The sequence below is a fragment of the Dasypus novemcinctus genome, chromosome 13, assembly GCF_030445035.2.
Source record: "Dasypus novemcinctus isolate mDasNov1 chromosome 13, mDasNov1.1.hap2, whole genome shotgun sequence".
NCBI classification, from domain to species: domain Eukaryota; kingdom Metazoa; phylum Chordata; class Mammalia; order Cingulata; family Dasypodidae; genus Dasypus; species Dasypus novemcinctus.
Window position 1 is genome coordinate 48938725 of NC_080685.1, and position 12553 is coordinate 48951277.

Genomic DNA, 12553 nt, shown 5'->3' on the forward strand with positions numbered 1-12553 from the left:
CCATTACCACAATTGAGATAATAAACATTTATCATAACCCCAAATTTTCTCAAGCTCCTTAGAATTCTTCTCCACCACCCCTTTCTACCCTCTCATCTTAAGGCAACCACTAGTATGCTTTCTGTAAGTACGCATTTTCTAGAATTTTGAATGCATGGAATCATAAAGCATGTACTTTTTTTTTCTAGTCTGGCTTATTTCACTCAGCATAGCTGTTTTGAGATTCATGTATTTTGTAGCACGTATCAATACTTCATTCCCTTTTATTGCTCAGTAGTATGGATATATCATAATTTATCTATTAACTTGTTGATAACTATTTGGATTATTTCCAGTTTTTGACAGTAACAAATAAAATTATTATGAACATACATGAAAAAAGTCTTTGTGTGGACATATGAATTAATTTTTCTTGGTTAAATACCTAAGAATGAAGGGGCTGAGTCATATACTAGCTGTATATTTAAATTTTAAAACCCACCAAACTGTTTTCCAAAGTGAATGTACCATTTTACATTTCTACCAGCAGAGTATGAGAGTTCCAATATCTCTATATCCTTGGCAATACTGAGCATGGTCAGTCTTTTCAATTTTAAACATTTTAATAGGTGTGCATCATCTTATTATGGTCTTAATTTTTCATTTCTCTAACAGTAATGATGTTGAGCTTTTTTTCATGTGTTTATTTGTCATCAGTATATCTTCTTTGGTGAAGTGCCAGTTCCATCTTTTTACCCATTTTTTGATTGGCCTTCTTGTTTTCTTCTTATTGATTTTTTGAGAGTTCTTCCTATATTCTGAATATAAATCCTTTATCAGATATATGATATACAAACATTTTCTCCCAACCTGAAATTTGTCTTTTCATGTTCTTAACAGTATCTTTCGAAGAGCGGAAGTTCCTCAATTTGATCAAGTACAATTTATCAATTTTTTTTCTTTTGTGGATCATGCTTTCATAGTTGTGTCTAAAAATTTTTTTGCATAACCCAAGCTCACAAAGATTTCCCCCTCTGTTTTTAACCAGAGTTTTATAGTTTTAGGTATTAAACTTAGGCCTCTGATCCATTTTGAGTGATTTTTTATATGGTGCAAGGTATAGATAGGGGTTTTTTAAATAACTAAATATTTTAATTTGACATCCAGATTTCAATCTGACATGTATTTGCATAAAATAATTTTTTTTCTAATCAGTGACTATTCAGAATTGCATGCTGGTTCAACTGATCCCCTTTTCATTTTCTATTTACAGTCTAAGGCTCATATTGTCCTTTCATAATCAAAATTGTTAGCAACAAGAAGAAAATAGCTGCTGGTACCTTTCCTTACAGCAACATAGGAATTGTGTGTACACAAAACATGTTGGGCAGGTTCACATTTACGTAATTGTTTATATGGCAACATTTGGTTTAGTAAACATACAGCAAAGGGTAAGTAATAATGAAGAGTAGCCCATTATAAAATAAACTTGAATATATTCAATGGACAGGTTGCTTAACCTGGCTGTGTCAGTAACCATGTACATTATCTGCCTTACAATTGCAAAATGCCAGTATTTACAATTTAAGTGTGGAAAAGCACCCCAGATACAATCAGTCTAACCCTTTTCATTTTACAGATAGGAAAGGACTGGGGGGAGTTAGGCAAATAGCAGAACTGGGATAAGAGCACAGGCTCTAAGTACTAGGCTCTTTAATACACTATGTTTGTTTATCCCCATAGACCATCAAACTATTTTCTGGTATTTGAATAAAACTGTACTCTATGAACTAAATTTTTTTTTCTGTCTGAAAAAAAATGAATTTTTATGCTTAAGTTTCTTCTGCACAACTTTTTCAGTCTGGGTTCTAATTACGATGGGGACAATTCTGATCTGCCATTCTAATAAGGTTTAGGGCATTTACTTCATAAGTTAAGTTTGGGGTTAATATATTTGTAGGATAGGCTTCAAGAATTATCATACATCTTCCATATCATTTCTCTCTTCACCCATAACTTACATAATTACCTGTTCTCAAATTTAATACTTAGGTCAATGACTTGATTTACTTAATACCAGAGACAGTAATAAGCCAGGATAGTTTTAATATCCAAATCTGGAAGGAATTTTTTTTTCAGTAAAATGTGATGTAAATTATATAGAGATACATAATATTAAAAGACATTCAGAAGTAACTCTTGTTATTAAAACCATTTAAGGATGGGCAGCAAGGGTGAGTGATGTGCTAGACTCCAAAAGTTTTATCACGTTCAAAATTAAAAACATTTTTCTAGCATGAAAGGAATGATTAATAGCCCAAGAATAATCTCTACTGAATTTTCTAATGGAATGATTCACATTAGTTTCCAAATGAAAGCAACAGAGCACATTTACTTTCCTAACAAATGATTTTGCCTCTCACGATAAAATTCAGATCTGTCATTTATAATGTTCCTGGATTATCTAAGCATTAACATCTTTAAAGCTAGTAGGCTTCCCAGGGAAGTATAGATTCCTGTAAACCCAGGTGAACTGTTCTTCTTGAGCAATAAATCATTGGCAAAGAGGTAAGGTAGAGGCACACCTATGGATACCGGTAGATAGGTTAGGTTTTGATGGCCATGATCCAGAGGAGTGGCTGATCAGTTTCCACAGATCCATTGTAAGTATTAGAAGTACTGATCAGTATTCCAAAACCAAGCACATGATCTGTGACTTTCCACTTTAGGCCTATTGTGGTAACGTGATTGCAAGGTTGTCCAACAGAAATAAGATCACACCAATCACCCTCTATTCCAGTGCTGACAGGCAACTTGTGCTTGCCTGATAGGAGCACATAGGTGACTGATTTCTCTTGAATGATTATGATTGGCAAAGGCATGATACCAGTCGCCTGAAACAGGGTGCTCACAGATGCCTCATCATGTCAACTTGTAGGTCTTTTTCTTCTATCTTCTTTGAGAGCACTAGTAGGCACTTGGTAAAGTCAGTGTGGTCTTGATCAGGAATTGAAATCAGCTCACATCCCTTAATAGTGTAGTACTTTGACTTTCAGTCCTGATGGAATAAAAATCTCCACTGATGAATTCAGACAAAAAGTTTGCTGGCTATCCTTAAGTGGGAACATGTAAGCAGTTGGTACTTCTTCCAGCACAGACTTTTAAAAGAGCTTTGCTCCAAATATGATGAAAACAGTTGTCCAAAGACTAACTCAATCAAAAGGGAGTACTTCAAATTCCCATTGAGAAGCAGGGGCTCCAATGTTATAAACACGTGCTCCGTACTGGATTATTGGCTTCTTGCGGGGAATGGGTAAACTAGAGACGCCCTGCTGCTCCCAGCCACATGCTGTTGTTGGGGGCTGCAGTCGCACTTAGACATTCTAGAAGTTTTTTTCCCCCTGCTTATAGATATCCAATTGTTCTAGCATAATTTATTGAAAATACTGTCATTTTTCCACTGAATTCCCTTGGCACCTTTGTCAAAATCAATTGACCACAAATGTGTGGGTCTATTCTCAGGTCCTATTCTGTTCCGTTAACTTATCTGTTCCATTGACTTATCTGTATATTTTTATGTAAAAAAATCACAGTCTTAATTACTATAGCTTTATAATAAGTCTTAAAATAGGGCAGAATAAGTCCTCCAACTTTTTCTTTCTCAAAACGGTTTTGACATTTCATTACCATATGAATTTTAAGAACAGTTTGTCAGTTTTTTTAAAAAAGGCTGTGGGAATTTTGTGAGTGTACTGAATCTATAGGTCAATTTGGGGAGAACTGACATTTTAACAGTATTGAGTCTTCTGACCCATGAACACAATATAGCTCTACATCGATTTAGTCTTCTTTAATTTCTCAGCAATGTTGAGATTTTAGTGTGTATGCCTTTTACATATTTTGTCAAATTTATCCTTAAGTATTTCCTATTTTTGATGCTATTGTGCATGGTATTTTTACTTTGATTTCCAATAATTGTTCATTGCTGGTATCTAGAAATACATATTTCTATATTTTGAACTATATTAATTTTGTATATTAATCTTGTATCATGAAAACTTGCTAAAGTCACTTAATTGTTCTAGTGGCTGTTTTGAAGATTCCTTAGTAATCTGTATATCACCGGGGGAAAAAAGGTAGATTTTGCTTCTTTCTTTCCAATCTAGATGCTTTTTGGACTAGAACCTCTAGTCCAATGATGAATGTGTGGACATTCTAGTCTTGTCTGTGGACTTAGAAAATATTCAGTGTCATCATTAAGGATGATATTAACTGTAGAACTTTTGTAGATGCCCTTTTTCAAGTTGAAGAAGTTCTCTCTATCCCTGGGTGACTGAGAGTTTATGTCAGGAATGAAAGTTGGATTTTGTCAAATGCTTTTTCTGCATCTATTTAAATTATCATTTTTTTTTCTTTTTTCTTTTGCTAATATGCTGAACTGTGCTGATTTTTCAACTGTTAAATCAACCTTGCATTCCCAGGATAAACCTGATTTGACTGTAATGTATTATGCTTCTTTTTTTTTTTTTTAAAGATTTATTTTTATTTATTTCTCTCCCCTTCCCACCTCCCCCCCACCCCCAGTTGTCTGTTCTCTGTGTCCATTTGCTGCGTGTTCTTTTTTTCTTTTGTTTGCTTCTGTTGTCGTTAGTAGCATGGCAATCTGTGTCTCTTTTAGTTGCATCATCTTGCTGCATCAGTTCTCCGTGTGTGCGGCGCCATTCCTAGGCAGGCTGAAGTTTCTTTCACTCTGGGAGGTTCTCCTTACAGTGCGCACTCCTTGCATGTGGGGCTCCCCTGCACGGGGGACACCCCTGCGTGGCATGACACTCCTTGCGCGCATCAGCATTGCGCATGGGCCAGCTCCACACGGGTCAAGGAGGCCCGGGGTTTGAACTGCAGACCTCCCATGTGGTAGACGGGTTCCCTAACCACGGGCCAAGTCCACTTCCCATATTATGCTTCTTATACATTGTTGAATTTGATTTTCCAAAATTCTGTTTAGAACTTTGTGTCTATATTCATAGAGATATTGATCTTTAGTTTTCTTTCTTTAATGACTTTGGTTTTGGTGTCAGAGAAATCCTGGCCTCATAGAATGAGTTTGAATTATTCTCCTCTCTTGACATTTCTGGAGTTTGTATAGAATTAGTATTATTTCCTCCTTAAATATTTCAGAGAATTTACCACTGAAACTTTCTGGGCATAGAATTTTTTATGAGAAGATTTATAATTAAAACTTTAATAAATACAGGACTATTTAGATGGTTGGATTTTTCTTTCTTTATTTAAAAAATATTTTTTTAGAGAAGTTGTAGGTTTAAAAAAATCAAGCCAAGAACACAGGGTCCCCATATACCCCCATCCCTTCACACATGCACTTTTCCCTATTATTATAACTTTGCATTAGTATGGTACCTTTGTTCCAGTTGATGAAACAATATTAATATAATTATACTATTAACTACAGTCCATAGTTTACATTAGTGTTCACTGTTTATGCTTTTTAAAATTTTTACCATTCATTACCGATGAATGTTCAGTGTTCCCACATCCAACCAGAAACTCTGAAAAAATTAAGCATTAACTCTGCATTGGCTATCCCCATCCAAACCCCTGGTACCTATATTCTAGATTCTGTCTCTGTACATTTGCCTTTTCTAATTATTTCATATTATTGAGATCACACAATAGTTGCTTCCTATGCCTCACGTATTTCACTCAAAGTGATATCTTCAAGGTTCATCAGTGTTGTTGCATGTATCAGAACTTCATTCCTTTTTACAGCTGAATAATACTCCATGTATATATATACTACATTTTGTTTATTCATTCATTGGTTGGTGACAGCTGAGTTACTTCCATCTTTTGGAAATTTTGAATAATAGTTCTATGTTTGGGTCTTTCAAGGAATTTGTCCATTTCATCAACATTGCTGAATCTAGTGGCATAAAGTTGCTCATAATATTCTTTCATCATCCTTTTAATATCTGTAGAATCCGTAATGATATCACGTGTTTCATTTATAATATTAGTAAGTTGTGTTTTTTTCTCTTTTTTCCTAACCAGTCTGTCTAGAGTTTTATCAATTTTATTGGTCTTCTCAAAGAACCAGTTTTTATTTTCATTGATTTTATCTGTCATTTTTCTCTTTTCTATTTTATAGATTACTGTTCTAGTCTTTGTGGTTCCCTTTTTTTCTGCTTGCTTCAGGGTTCATTTGCTTCTCCTTATCTAGTGTCTTAAGATGGTGCTGGGGTCATTGTTTTTTGTTGTTGTTGTCATTGTTGTTTTTAGGAGTTATCAGAGCTTGAACCCAGGGCCTCTTACCTGAAAGCAGGTGCTCAAGCACTGAATTACACCTGCTTCCCTGGGGTCATTGTTTTGAGTCTTTTCTTCTTGTTTGATATAGCCATTTAAAGCAGGAATTTTTCTTCTAAGCACTGACTTAGCTGAATCCCATATGTTTTGATAGGATTTATTTTCATCATCTTTCAGTTCAATGTAATGATTTGACAGAGGTTATGCTCAAACACCTCAAGCCCATAAGTCTATTGTTCTCTGCAAAATATGTGTATAGGTGAGGGAATCACATTCAAATTTCAGTCCATTTCAAATCTAATTGAGGTTTTACTTCCCACCAGATCATTTTCATTGTTCTGTGTGTATGTGCACAGCCTCTGGGTAGGCCAGGTATGTGTGAACAATTTGGGCTCTCTCCAGTCTTCATAGACATGTGCACAGTTCCATCTAGAAATATGCTTGCCTTAACCACAACTGCTAGTAGGGCTGATCCATTGGCCTCCTCCATTCTACTGCCTTCCAGAAGTCACTTATAGTGAAATGCCACTGCACTTGGGCATTACCCACTGTTCTAAACTGAATGAACCCTTTTCATCCATAGCTGAGAAAATGCCAGCTCTCATGCCAAACTAGGGGGACAGAATGGGAGAAATCCCAGGTTAAAAGGTTACATCTTCCCACTATTCTTAGATGAAATTCAGCTATTTTTCAAACATAAATGCTTCACAGGATGTTGTATGCCTTTGGTTCATTTCCGGAATACTCAAATGTTTTTTTGTTTGTTTATTTGTTTGTTTCTGATCATTTTTGTCCAGTTTTGTATTTGCATCTTTGGAAGAGGTTATGCTGCTCTCCTCACTTAGCCATAGCCAGAAGTAGGTTATCACTTTAAAACATTTTAATAATAGGAAAAATACCTTTATATTTACCCATATAACTGCTTTCCAGAGCTCTTTATTTCTTTGTGTGGATCCAAATTTCCATTTGAAATCATTTATTGTAGTGCAAGTCTGCTGCTAACAAGTTCTTTCAGTCTTTTTATGTGTGAAAATGACTATTTCCACTTTGTTTTTGAAAGATAACTTCACTGGCTAAAGAATTCTAAGGTTGACTTGTATTTTCCTCTCAGTTTTTTCAAGATGTTGTTCCACTGCCTTCTGGCCTTCATTATTTCTGATGAGAAATATGCTGCCATCCTTATCTTTGTTCCTATATATGTAATACAATGTCTTTTCCTCTGGCTGCTTTTAAGAAATTTCTCTTTTTTATTGGTTTTAAGCAATTTGTTTAAGATGTGCTTCAGTGTAGTTCTGCTCACATTTTTGTGTTTTGTATTCCTCAAACTTCTTAAGTCTGTGAATTTATAGTTTTCATTAAATTTGGAAACTGTTGGCAATTATTTTGGCATTATTTTTTCAATTGTTTTTCTTTCCCTCCCTTCCTCTTCTTCAGGGCCCACTATTACATATATATTAGGCTGCTTAAAGTTGCACTATACTTGCTGAAGCTCATTTATTGTTTTCATTCCAGTATTTTTCTTCCTTTCTGTGTTTCACTTCATTAATTTCTATTGTTATATCTTCGAGTTCACTAATCTTTTCTCTGCAATGACTAATCTGCTATTAATTCTCTCCAGTATATTTTTCATTTCAGACATTATAGTTTCATCTGCAGGAGTTCAGCTTGGTTCTTTATTTATATCTTCCATCTCTACTCACTTTTTTTCATTCTCTCCTTTAACTTCTTGAACATATATAATGCAGTTATGATCATTGTTTTAAAATCTTTGTCTAATAATTCTGTCACTTGTGTCATATTTGAAAGAGTTTTGAGTTTCGCCATATTATCACTCATATTGGTTATATGCTTGATAATTATTTATGGATGACAGAAAATTGTGAATTTTACCTTGTTTGGTGATGTTTTTTATTATTTTAAATATTCTTGAGCTTTATCTGAGATGTGGTTAAATTACATGGAAACAATTTTATTCTTTTGGGTATTGTTTTAAACTTTGTTATGGCCATAGCAGTTTTAGTTAGACTTTTTTCCTTACCTAGAGACAAAATCCTTCTGAATACTCTACCCAAAGCACCATGCACTATTAAGTATTTCACTCTGGCTGATAGAATTGTTTCCTCTAATGCTGTTAGATTTTGTCCCAAATCCCACATATTTCTTCATATTCATTTTCTGGTCAGTACTCAGCTAAATACTTGAGAAGAACTCCTGTAATTGCCTTGTATTCTCTCTCCATGCAGCTGCCTCCTCTCCAGAATTCTGCCTGGCAAAATCTATCCATGTTGTACTCTCCAAGTGCCTAGCTCTGTCTCCTCAACTCAAGAAGTGGAGTAACAACTAAATCCCTCGTCTATTCCTTAGCCTGGAAACTCTCTAGGCCGTATGATAGGACAATTTCAGGGTTCACCTTGCTTGTCTCCCATCTCTCAAGGATAATTTTCCTCACTACCACATGTCCATTTTGTCAAAAATCATTTTTTCATATATATTTTTTCTGATTTCTTACTTGTTTTAGGCTAGATGGTAAATCCATTTTGTTAAGTCATAGAAGTCTCCATGTCTTAAACAGTTAAAGTCTCATGTTGGTCTATACTAATAATTTATTTGTCAGTAGAGCACCTTAAAATCTGGGTAGACTCAACACTTTAAAGATGGAAGAGACTTCTCATCTATTTGTTTAGACTCAGTTCCATTTTCCCATCACTACACCCTAAATCTTTTTGAGTCATAGTTTTCAGATTTATATTATTTTTTTGCTTTCTCATCTTCAGATTTCTAATTTTCATCTGAATTGTAGCTACCTTTAATGAGAGAAACTTGAATGGGATCATTTTTTTCCCACAAGGAGGTTTTACCATTCTCTTTTCTCTAAACTCTTTTGGTTGTTGTTGTTACCATCTCATACATACTCTTTAAGGTTGATAATCAGCTTTTGCAATCCTTCATGTTCTTTCTCTATTCCTTTTAATTTCTTCTTGATAATAAGCCAGTTTCTTGAGTGTTTATTGCTTTCTTATAATACTTCGATTAAAACAATCTATAATAGCCAATATTCAAGTCTAATTGTTGTCTCTTCTAATCTCTTCTGCTATGCATGAGGTCTGATCTGCTACCCAAGTTACCATGTGATGGTTTAACTTTTTTGTCACTGAATAGCATTAATTTCTAACTTTCCTTTCTCCAATATCAAATTTCTCTTTGTTTCCCATTATTAAAAGGCATATACTATAATTTTTTAAATTTTAGCAACACCTCACTTCAAAATATTAATCTGTAAGTTAGAATAAGTAATGTAACTGCTAGAAGAGAAAAATGCCAGAATCTCAAAGACTGAGCAAAATAAGTTTAATTCTCTTCACGTAAAGTTTGATATGGATTGGAATTCTTCCTCAAACTTATATTTATGCCATCTGGAACAGGTGGCTCCAAGCTTGTCAGGACAAGAGAAGAGAGATGGAGGAAGTACAATCTCTTAAGTGACTCAGTCATTTTTACTTACAGTCTACTGGCAAGAATTTGGCACATAACCACAATGTAACTACAAAGATTGTTGGGAAATGTTGGGAGGTCCAGGGAATATTTAGTGAGTATTAACTAACTCTGCCACACCATGCTAACAACTTAATATGCAGCCAGTCACATTTTCTCTATGTTCACGTTTTTCTATGTACAAATGTATATGTTCATATGCACTCATATAGAGATACAGAGTTTTGTCACTGTTTATCTTATAAAAATAAAATCATATTTGTACTTCTATGCATCTTTCTTTTTACTCAACAATATCTTCTGGAAATTTGTCCAAATCAACTGGCAGACCTCTAATTAATTCTTTTTAATGGCACTACAATATTCCACAGAGTGGTTGTACCAGAATTTATTCTACCATTCCTATGCTGAAGTACATTTACTCTATTCTATTTGTTTTGCCACTATCACAATGCTTCAGTATAAATCCTTTTTTATTGATGACTTTTTTCTCCATGGGATATATTTCCAGGGATGATATTTATTGGTTAAAATATATATTTTTTGTTAGTTTTAATGTTTTGCCATGTTAGTTTTCTTAAAGGCTGAAACTATTGACATTTTCACCAGCAAAAGTAAGACAATCCATGTCCTTATGAACCCACAAAAGTGAAATTTTGGCACATATTAACTTTGCCAATCTAATGGGAAATAAAGAGCTATCAAGAAAATGCAAATTAAAATAAAGGTATTTTCACATACTGGTTGCCTCTTTATACTCTGTCCTACAGGGATCCATGCCCCATTTTTGTCATTTGGTAAGAGCTTTTTATTACTATTGTAGGAAATATCTGTTGATCTTTTGCATTGCAAATATTTTTCCCCAATCAATTTTATAAATTTATTGAATTTATTTTAAATATGATATAATTAATGTGGAATGTTATGACATCTATACTATTTGATAAGTGATATAATTGTTTTGCAATTCAGTTTAATTTTCACTGGTCAAAAATGTCTTTTATGCTGCTGCATCTCTCCTGACCCTGGAAACTATTTCTTGCTTACAGGATTGTCTTGCAATATTCTATTATTATGTTATTATATTTAAATTTTTAGTCCATCTGGAATTTATTTTTGTATAAAATAGAGTCCAATTCCATTTTCTTTCAAAGATGTAGCCTTTTGGGCCAGCCTTATTTATTTTAAAAGTCATTGATGCTTTTTATTTTTAATCAGTTTTTGTATATTAAATCATGTATTTTCTGGGATTCTCTACTCTCTTCTACTGATTTACTTGTTTCTTCCTAAGCCTATAACCATATTAATTTGATTTTGGTTGTTTAATAGTATATTCTAATATTTAGTAAGGCAAGTCTCTATTCTCTATTTTATTAAAAAATTGACTATTAAGGAAGTGGATGTGGCTCAAGTGATAGGACCTCCACCTACATATGGGAGGACTCGGATTTGATTCTTGGGGCCTCCTGGTGAAAAAGAAGAGAAAGCATGCCTGCACGGTGAGCCAGTGCCCACGTGGTGAGCTGAGTGCCTGTATGAGTGCCTGTGTGGCGAGCTGAGTGCTTGTGTTGCAAGCTGAGTGCCAGTGTGAGTGCCCATGTGGCAAGCCAGTGCCTGTGCAGCGAACCAAGTGCCCCCACAGTGAGCTGAGTGTCTGTGCGGTGAGCCAGTGCTCACACAAGTGAGTCATGCAGCAAGATGATGACCCAGCAAAAGAGAGATGAAGGGGAGAGTCAAAGTGAAGTATAGCAGAGACTAGGAACTGAGGTGGCTCAATTGACAGGGAACCTCTCTCTACATCAGAGGTCCCCAGGATCGAATCCCAGTAAATGCTAGAGGAGAAAGATGAGAGAAGACAAAAAGAGACATAGATACAGAAGACCACACAGTGAATGGACAAAGACAGGAAAAACAGCAGGGCAGGGTGGGGGTAGAGGCAAGAAAATAAAATAAAGTTTTTTTTGAAAATTGGCTATTATAAATTTATGCATACTTACAAATTTTTTATCTAATTTCACAAACCTCTGTAAAGATTTAAATTGATATTAAATAAATTTAAGCATTAACTTTTGGCAAACTTAAATTTGCTATATTATACTGTTTTCTATGGCAAAGCTTTAGCCATTTGACAGTGTTTCCTGTGGTAATTGATCCACTGAAGACTTTCACTTCTTTCTGAGTCATCTTGGCGATTTTATTTAGGTTAAAAATTATATGCAAATTTATATTTGCATATGATATAATGATATCAAGGAATATGTAAAGACTTCATTTGTGAAGACTTTTATATCTCTCAACATGATTTTATGTTTTTCTTCATATGGTCCCTATTCCTTTTTCAAAAACATTTTTTTAAAAAGATTTATTTTATTTATTTCTCTCCCCTTCCCCCTGTTGTCTGCTCTGTGTCCATTCGCTATGTGTTCTTCTGAGTCAGCATGCATTATCTGGCAGCACGGGGAAACTGTGTCTCTTTTTTGTTGCATCATTTTGCTGCGTCAGCTCTCTGTATGTGCAGTGCCACTCCTGGGCAGGCTGCACTTTTTTCATGCAGGGCAGCTCTCCTTACAGGGCGCACTCCTTGCGCGTGGGGCACCCTTATGCGGGGGTGCCCCTGCATGGCACAGCAGTCCTTGCACATGCAGCACTGTGGGTGGACCAGCTCAACACACTGGTCAGGAGGGCCTGGGGATTGAACCCTGGACCCTCCATATGGTAGACAGATGCTCTATTGGTTGAGCCATGCCCAATTCCCTCAAAA

The 12553-nt window shown here is 35.1% G+C and overlaps 1 pseudogene; it reads right to left on the bottom strand.

Moving 5' to 3' along the window:
• Positions 1-2585: 2585 nt before the first annotated feature.
• The window catches only part of LOC101426043 (thiamine pyrophosphokinase 1 pseudogene), a 43255-nt pseudogene continuing 33287 nt past the window's right edge, over positions 2586-12553 (bottom strand).